Source organism: Alligator sinensis, unplaced genomic scaffold (genome assembly GCF_000455745.1).
Source record: "Alligator sinensis unplaced genomic scaffold, ASM45574v1 scaffold781_1, whole genome shotgun sequence".
Classification (NCBI taxonomy): Eukaryota; Metazoa; Chordata; order Crocodylia; family Alligatoridae; genus Alligator; species Alligator sinensis.
In genome coordinates, this window is record NW_005841845.1 from 4,040,892 (window position 1) to 4,049,227 (window position 8,336).

Sequence of the window (8,336 nt, forward strand, 5' to 3'; positions counted from 1 at the left end):
TCATCCACGTCACAGCCTCTTAACTTGTTCACCAGTATGGGGTGGGATACCGTATCGAAGGCCTTCCTGAAGTCTAAGTATACGACATCCACCCCTCCTCCTGTGTCCAGGCGTTTCGTAACCTGGTCATAAAAAGAAACTAGATTGGTCAGGCACGATCTGCCTGCCATGAACCCGTGCTGGTTTCCCCTCAGCATAATTTGTCTTGCCGGGCTCTCGCAAATGTGAGCCTTGATAATTTTTTCAAAGACTTTGCCAAGGATGGAGGTGAGACTGACTGGCCTATAGTCGCCCGGGTCCTCCTTCCTCCCCTTCTCGAAAATGGGGACCACATGTGCGTTGTTCTTGCCAGGCACTGTCGCGCCGAGTCGCGGACCACGTTCCTGGTGACACCTCCTCCCTCCACCCGTGCGCTGAAGATGTTATTGCAGTTCAGCTCGGGGATGGACCTCCGAACGGCACCGGCCGCTAGATGTCTCCTTGGGCCCACGTGCTCCGTGAAGCTGCCACATGGCCACAGCACTGTTGAAGAAGACTGGCTTGCAAGCAGAGGGGATCTGGAAATGCTGTGGCTCTGCTACCCCTTAAGGCAGGGATGTCAAATCTGTGCACTCCTTTCTGCCCTGGATCAGGCCGGCAGGGCTCCTGGGATGGAGCCGGGTGGTTGGGCGAGCAGCAGAGATGTTAACCTCCGTGGGGGCCGGAGCTGCTGTTGGCTCAGGGTTAATGCAGCCCCCCCCGTTGCTGCCAGAACGAGGTCCACTGGGATCTGTACCTGGAATTGGGTGGCGGGGCGTGTAGCAGCGGTGTTAACCACCGCAGTGCCGTGAGTCGCTGCAGCATCTTGGGAAGCTGCCGGGATTAACACTGCAGTGCTCACCCCACCCCCTCGTTCCTGGCTGGATGACGTGGTTCTGTGGGTCGCAGCTGGCACCCCTGAATGAACCGGCAGGGCTCTCCCCGTCCTTGGAGCTGGGCAGGTCTGACGTGGCTTTGGGTCTGCCGTTGCCTGGGGGTGTTGGGCTGACGCTGACCCGCAGGCTGGAGAACCTGGTATTCAGGCCTTGTTAAGGGGCCAGGAGGGGGTTTGCAAAAGGACTTAGATCAGGGGACTTGGTCTCAGGGAGGGCAGAAGCCCTCCTTGGCAGCTGGTGGGGACCCAGACTCAGGGTGGCAGCGGCAAGGAAGGCAGGCCCTGCTCCTTTCTGGCATCAGTCTTGAAGGGGTTAAAAGGTCCTTCTTAGCAGCAGGCATCATTTGGGGTCTCCCTGGCCTATGGGGTGGGAGAGCTGCTTCAGCAGAGAAGTGCCAGGCATCAGAGCGAATGGCAGGGTAACAGTGACCATGGACAGGCGCTCAAAGTCTGCCAGGGAGATGGGGCCTGACCCTGACACTGTCCAGACCCCAGGGTTGGCCAGCCTGTGGTATGAGCCCACAAGTGGCATGTGGCACACGGCAGATCAGGGAGGGGACGGGCAGCACGGCAGGAGATCTGGCAGGGAGCAGAAAGTGGAGCAGGAGCTGGGGCAGAGGCAAGGTGCAAGTGGCAACAAGATTGGCTCCTCATGGGTCCAAAGCATCGGTGTCCAGAGCCAAGACCCGTTCTGCTCCCACGCCCAGCACCTGCCCTTGGCCCCCGGCTGCCTCCCCTCGTCTGCTCCGCCTGGGACCGGATTTGTATCCCTGTTTTGAGTGCCTGGTGGGGCTGGGGGCAGGTGTGAGCTGAGGGAGGGGGACCCGTGAGTCGCTCAAGCTGAGCCTCAGCCCTGGGGAAGGAAGGAGAGGGAAGGCAGCGTGCCAGGCGTGCCCAGTCCCACGGGCCCACCCGCCTCTCCTCCATCTGCTCTGTTGCTGATGTGCTTGGACCGAGTGCAAGCTGCTGGGAAATGCCCTGGAACGGCCTCGTTCGTAGGAATTAGACCAGGCTTCAAACCGTTTCCCACCCAGCCTGCGCCACCGGGACCCCTCGTCCCCTCCCCACACGCAGCGTCCCCCGTGCTCAGGCCTGGGAAGGGGGGGACTCCCCTCTCTTCCCCCTCGTGCAGCCAGGAACCCCTCTCCCTTCCTCCTGGCCTCCTCTGCCCTGACAGCAGCTGGCTCCTCGGCCCCGCAGACCACCCAGGCCGTGGGTTGCAGTTTCCAGGAAGGCGGCTCCGCTGGCACCGGGCTGAGGGCTGGGCCGCGGGGAGGGACCTGGGCGCCCGCACTGGCGTGAGTAATGTCCTGACGTGCTCTGAGCCCAGATCTGTGCAAACCCCCAGACGCAGGGGTTTCCGCTCGGACCGCTCTCTGCAGTTCCCTGCAGCGGGCCCGGACGTGAGCGGGGCTCCTGGTCCTCCCCAGGGCCCTCGTTTTGGATGACTGGTGGACCATTGCTCTTCCCTGGGGCAGGTGCCCGGCAGCCCAGGTCGTTTGCACCTGGCTGCCTGAGAGCTGCGTCCCACCCCAGAGGTGGCTGCATTTCACAGAGGAGGGGGGAGCTGCAAGCTCAGTGGTGGCTAGAGGCGCTCCCGAGGCACTGTGTGGTTGTTCCCTGTCCTGTCCCCTCCCAGCTGTCCTGGTTTGGGGCTTTCCAGATCCCCTCCTTCCCCAGGACGCTGGGATGGGGGAGTAGACAGCTTGCACTCCCGCAGGCAGGGTTCCCAGCTAGGCCAGGCGACATCACCCTTTGCCTTGGGGTGCTCCGGATCGGGGGCTATGGAGGGGCCAGTGCCTGAAGGTGCAGAAACAATGAGATTGCCGAAGCTGGGGTGGGCCCGGACTAGCCCCCCACCCCAATGCACCGCCAGCTGGAGCGGACGCCCAGAGCTCTGCACCTTCCAGCTGCAATGGTGGGAGAGGCCGTTTCCACATCACAGGGTCACAGGCGCTGGGGGAGCAAAGTGGGAGCCACCGGGACAAGGGGGCTCCTGGTGCTTTGGGAAGAGGAAGGGGCCTGTCGCATGGGACACCCGCGCTGCCTTTGCTGCACCTGAAGCAATTGCAAGCCAGGCTGCCCAGTGCCCGCCCAGACACGGGGCGTCCAGCTCAGGTGGGCGTCAGGAGCTGCAAGCAAGGCTGGCGTGGAGGGTGTCCAGCACCAGCCTGGATTAGGCCCACGAGATGGCTTGAAGTCCTGTCCAAAGCAATCCCCCGGGATTCCCTTCCAGCTGTACGATGCCCAGGCCCCGAGGCCTGAGTGCTGGGACGACGAAACCCTCTGGAAGCATCGTCTTCCTCCAAAGCTGGAAGCAGCCAGAAATCATCATTTTTTAAAATCGGAGCTATTAAACTGCAATTCATCTCCTGCTCGAGGGCTTGGGAGTCGGCACCGGGCAGGCCCCCCTTGCCCTCGCTGGACTTCCTACCTCGATTTCCTGTCTGAAGTCATTTAAAGGACATCAGCTCCCTGCGCGTGTTTGTTTAACCCAGCTCTGGTGCTCCGGGCTGAAGCCGCCTTCGGAGGGGGCATCCAGCTTGGCTCCCCATTAAGCAAGGATCATCTGGCACTGATGGGCAGAAGCCAAGCCCATGGGGAAGTAGGAGCACGACGGTCCCAGGTGGGAGCTGGCGAGGCCTCGACCCCGCGCGGTTCCAGGATTGGGACCTGGACTCTTAGTGCGGATCCGGCCAGGGATCGGCCTGTGCCGTCCTGACCCAGGTGATCCTAAGCTCTCGGCTGGGGGATGAGCTACTTATCCCGCGACCATCCAGCCCCAGCACCCTTAGGAGCCAGCAGCAACCTGCTGCCCTCTGCTTGTCATGATGAGAACTGCTCCACTGTGTGTCATGGGCCCCGTACTGCAAAGGGAGACTCCCCTTCAATGGCAGGGGCTTTGGCAGCAGGGAGGGTGCAGTAGCTGCCCTGAAGCTTTGAGCAGCCACAGCCCAGCGGCAGCCAGAGGACAGGGCCAGCCTGGAGCCCCGTCACGGGGCTGCTGGCTGGGTCCTGGGTCAAAGTGGAGCCAGGCAGCCCCTGCCCAGTCGCTGCTTGCCTACGCGGGGTTTATCCAGGACCGTGGTCTCTCCTGCTTTGGCTCCGTGCTGGACCATCCGTGGACCTGCGTCCCTGGGGAGGACGGCCCCTTGTTGCCTGTCCTGCCCCTCCAGCAGCACTACACCTGTCTGCTCTGGTCAGCCCTGCCTCTGCCCCTCCAGCACAGGCTGCTCCTGCTGCCAGGCTGTGGGGCGAGCAACGGAGGGGCACTCAGGGCACCTGGGACCTTAATTCCAGCTCTGCCACTGCATTGCTGCATGACCTCAGGCAAGTCACTTCATCTTCTTGCATCTTTCCCCTCCCTGCCTGGGCTTTGAGACAGGACCTCTGCTTGGCTCTGTGCTGCAGCCAGCTCCGGGGAGCTCTGAGCCAGGTGAGGGTTCGAGAGGCGGGCGCAGGGTTCGAGAGGCGGCCGTAGACCCCGCTCTGCCTGGTGGGAGCATTCCCCCTGGAGCAGATGGGCCGCTTTGTCGTCCAGCTCCGGTTTGCGCCTCTCGCCCTTTCCCAGCTCCCCTCCCCTGCCGCATTCCCAGAGCTCAATGGACCGTGTCAGTCCCCACGGGCGGATCCAGCCCCCATGCTTGGCTGCGGCGGCAGCAGGGCAGTTCCCACGCTCGGATGGGATGCACTGAGCTGGCGTGCATCCAGGGCCCAGGACACATTGCAGCGCCTGAGAGGAGGGGATGGGAGCCCAGTCAGGATAGATCCCCTGTCCCCAGTGTGGAGCGACGTCACTGGGAGAAGTGGGGGGAGAAAGGGGCCACGGCTGGCAGGTCTGTGCGGTGTGACAGGCATTGCTTCTCGGCCTCTCGGGGACTCAGATCAAGTGCGTGGCAGGAAAACGTCACTGGCAGAGCAGGGAGGCAGTGCAGAAAGGCTGTGGGCTCCCAGCACCGGAGGGGGCAAGCAAAGGATGGATGGGCACTGGTCAGAGATGATTAGGCACAGCGATGCCCATGTTTGACCATGGGGGTTTCCCAGGCTTCTGGGCTCTGCTGGTTGCTGCATGGGGCTGGGAGGGAAATTTCTCTCTTCCTGCTGCTCCATGTGTCAGGGGGGTTTAAGCCTCCCCCAGAGGTGCTGGGTGCTGCAGCCCAGGCTGGGGCTGGGGCTGGGCTGTGCCAATGCTCCTGCCATCACCGACCCCGCAGGGTCCTGGCTGGAGGGTCTTGCCCCTGCACTCAGGCTCGGACCAACACTGCACTGGGGCAGGAAGGGATTTCCCTCCTGCTCAGACTGGTGCTCACTGGGGAGTTTTGCCTTCCTCTGCAGTGGAGGCATGGCCTCTGCTTGGGGTCTCTAGCGCATCTATGAACCCCCACTGCACTGCAAGTTTTAATTACCTCCGAGGGCCGTTATATCAGGGCAAGGGCATTGCCAGGCGGCCTTGGCGTCTTTTGTCATGACATAATTTTGTGATGTAATTTTAGGTCCTGCCCCGAGGAGCTCCCAGCCTCAGAGATAGGGACAGAGCCACTTTGCTGGGCCAGGGGAAATGCAAGAGAGCTGGGAAGGAGCCTGGCAAGAAGGTTGGTGCATCGGGGCACCGCAAGAAGAGCGCGTGTGAAGCTGCTGGCTCCCACAGAGACTGGTACCCAGACAGCAGGGATAACGGCCGAGCAATGGAGAGGCAGGGCCAGCAATCAGAACCAGCCCCAGACTCTGAGGCTCAGAGCTCAGTTCTCTGCTCCGCTTCTTGGCTGACCCTTAGCAGGTCCTTTCCCCTCTCAGATCCCACCAAGCAGAAGGGGAAGAACAGCACATGCCCCCAGCCGGATATGTTCCTTGTTCTACAAACTAGGGGGTTTGCCCCAAGAAGGGCAGGCTCCAGTGCTGGCTCCACAGAAGGACTCAATGGATTTCACCTGAGATGACCCCACGCTGGCAGCTCTGCCAGGACCTGAGTTTCCCCAGATCTGCAGCTGGGTCCGGAGACCGGGTGCTTTGTTTCTCTTCCTGAATGCACTTTGCTTCTCCAGCAGGACCGGCTGTTCGTGTCGTCTCACCAGAAGTGGCTGCACTGAGCAAGCTATGAAGTGCAAAGGAGACCTTGAATTACCCTTGATGCCAAGAAGGCTACTAGCATCCTGGGCTGTGTTGGTAGGAGTGTTGCCAGCAGATGGAGGGCAGTGATTCTTCCCTCTATTCAGCACTGGTGAGGCCACGTCTGGAGTCCTGTGTCCGGCTGTGGCCCCCCCACTACAGAAAGGATGTGCACAAGTTGGAGAAAGTCCAGTGGAGGGCAATGAAAATGGTTTGGGGGCTGGGGGACAGGACTGGTGAGGAGAGGCTGAGGGAACTGCTCTAATTTAGTCTGCAAAAGAGAGGGGGATTGAATAGCAGCCTTCAACTCACTGCAGGGGGGTTGCAAAGAGGATGGGGCTGGGCTGGTCTCAGTGGGGGCAGACAACAGAAGGAGCAATGGGCTCAAGCTGCAGCAAGGGAAGTTGAGGTTGGATATTAGGAAAAACTTTCTCACAAGGAGGGTGGTGAAGCACTGGGACAGGTTACCCAGAGAGGTGGAGGAGTCTCCATCCTTGGAGGTTTTTAATGTCTGGCTCAACAAAGCCTTAGCTGGGAGAACATAGTTGGGGCTGGTCCTGCTTGGAGCAGGGGCTTGGATGAGATGTGACCTCCCGAGGTCCCTCCAACCCCCATTGTCTGTGATTTTATGATTCTACTGCTGGGCTGAGCGATGCGTGTGGTGATAATAAGGACCCAGATCCCGTGACCTCCAGGCTCTTACTGACTTGAGTGGCTGGAAAAGCCTACCCCATAGGTGCACCTTCGGGATTGGATCAGTAAAAAGGGAAAAGCAAAGCTGTTCAGTGCCAGGCCCGCCTACCCCCTGCACTCCCACAGCAGCTGGACATGTCTGCTGAAACACTCAGCAGTGCAAGGAGTGCTAGGTAACCCCACCATTAGGCTTCAGAGTCAACCTTCTTTTTAGATGAGGGTGCATTAGGCCGGACTCTACTTCTGCATCAGGCCATTTTCAGTGTCAGGAATTCAGGCTGCACTGGGTCTCATTCAGAAAGTTTTCTTAGCTCCCGCCAGGACTGGGGATGTGCTCTCTGCCTGAAATGCTCTCTTCCCAGAGGATGCATTTCAGCATGTATCAACCCAGCTGACAACAGAGCCAAGGAGCTTCCTCCCCCTGCCCGAGCCAAACCACTCAAGGATTTTCAATCTTCTAGTTTCACTTATCCTGATGCTGTGAGAGAGTAGGCTTGTAGCACGTGTGTGACAGCCATCCTGGCTGCTGCATGGAGGCAATGGCAGGGTGACCCCAGGGTCTGCAGAAATGGCAGCAGCTTCTCCAGGCTCCTGCTTAACACCTCTGCTGAGGGCCTGTGATGTGTATCTTGGATGTCAAGATGCCCAGGCTGTCAAAGGAGAGGTCCAGCCACCAGGTCGGAGCAGGCACCTCAAAGCAATGAGCCAGTCAACAATAACAGGAGAGGAGAGGGGGACAGCCAAGCAGAAATATGCTGCAGTTCTGGGACTGAAGACTGCCGGGAGTGAAGAGAGAGGTCCCATTAACACGCTTGTTAAGAACTTGGTTCAGTTTTATGACAAACTCAATCACAGTATTTACTTGGGGAATAAAGTCCTGCGTACCAAGCAACGAGCATGTCACTGTTCAGTTGAAAGCAGCAACGGCAGCCATGCATTCGCTCGAACCAAGCCTGTGTGCAGCTGTCACGACCTTGGCTTCGTAATGGAGACACTTGATGATCTAAGCTCTCTGCTCCCACTTAAAATGCAGTCTCAGATCTCAAGAAGCTGCCAGCCCTCCCAGGGGTGGAGAAAAGTTTGAAAGCAGGAGCCCAGCATGATGCTAACGGCTTGGGAAAGCACCTGACACTACAACTGTACTTGCACCTTCTACACATGCACCTTTCCCCCCTCCAAAATTAGAAATTGATACTTGAGAAAACTGAGACCAAACAGTTCGGTTCAAAGGAAAAATCTGCCTTCCCACAACAGCAGCATGTCTTGTTGGGGTGGCGCATGGTATGCCAGTAAATACGGTAGGCACCCTGCAAGCAAGCCAGGTTATTCTGAAGCCCATCTCTGCCTTTTGCAGCCGGGGAGGCTTGGGGTCTGTTGCAATGCTGCCCCTCACCCCTGCAAACCACCCCTTCCCTGCAGCCTGACCCCCCCTGCCCCAGCTGCAGCCTCTGCCCCATGGCAGCATCGATGACTCGGCACTCCGCCCCGGGAATCCATGCTTCGGCGCTCTCTTCTGCCCCCTGGCAGCCCGGCTCCTGCGGCTCGGCGCTCCTCCCTGCGATCGATGCCTTCGGGGATCGGCGGGCAGCCCTTCCTCCGCATGCGCAGTGGCTGCCGGTGCCGC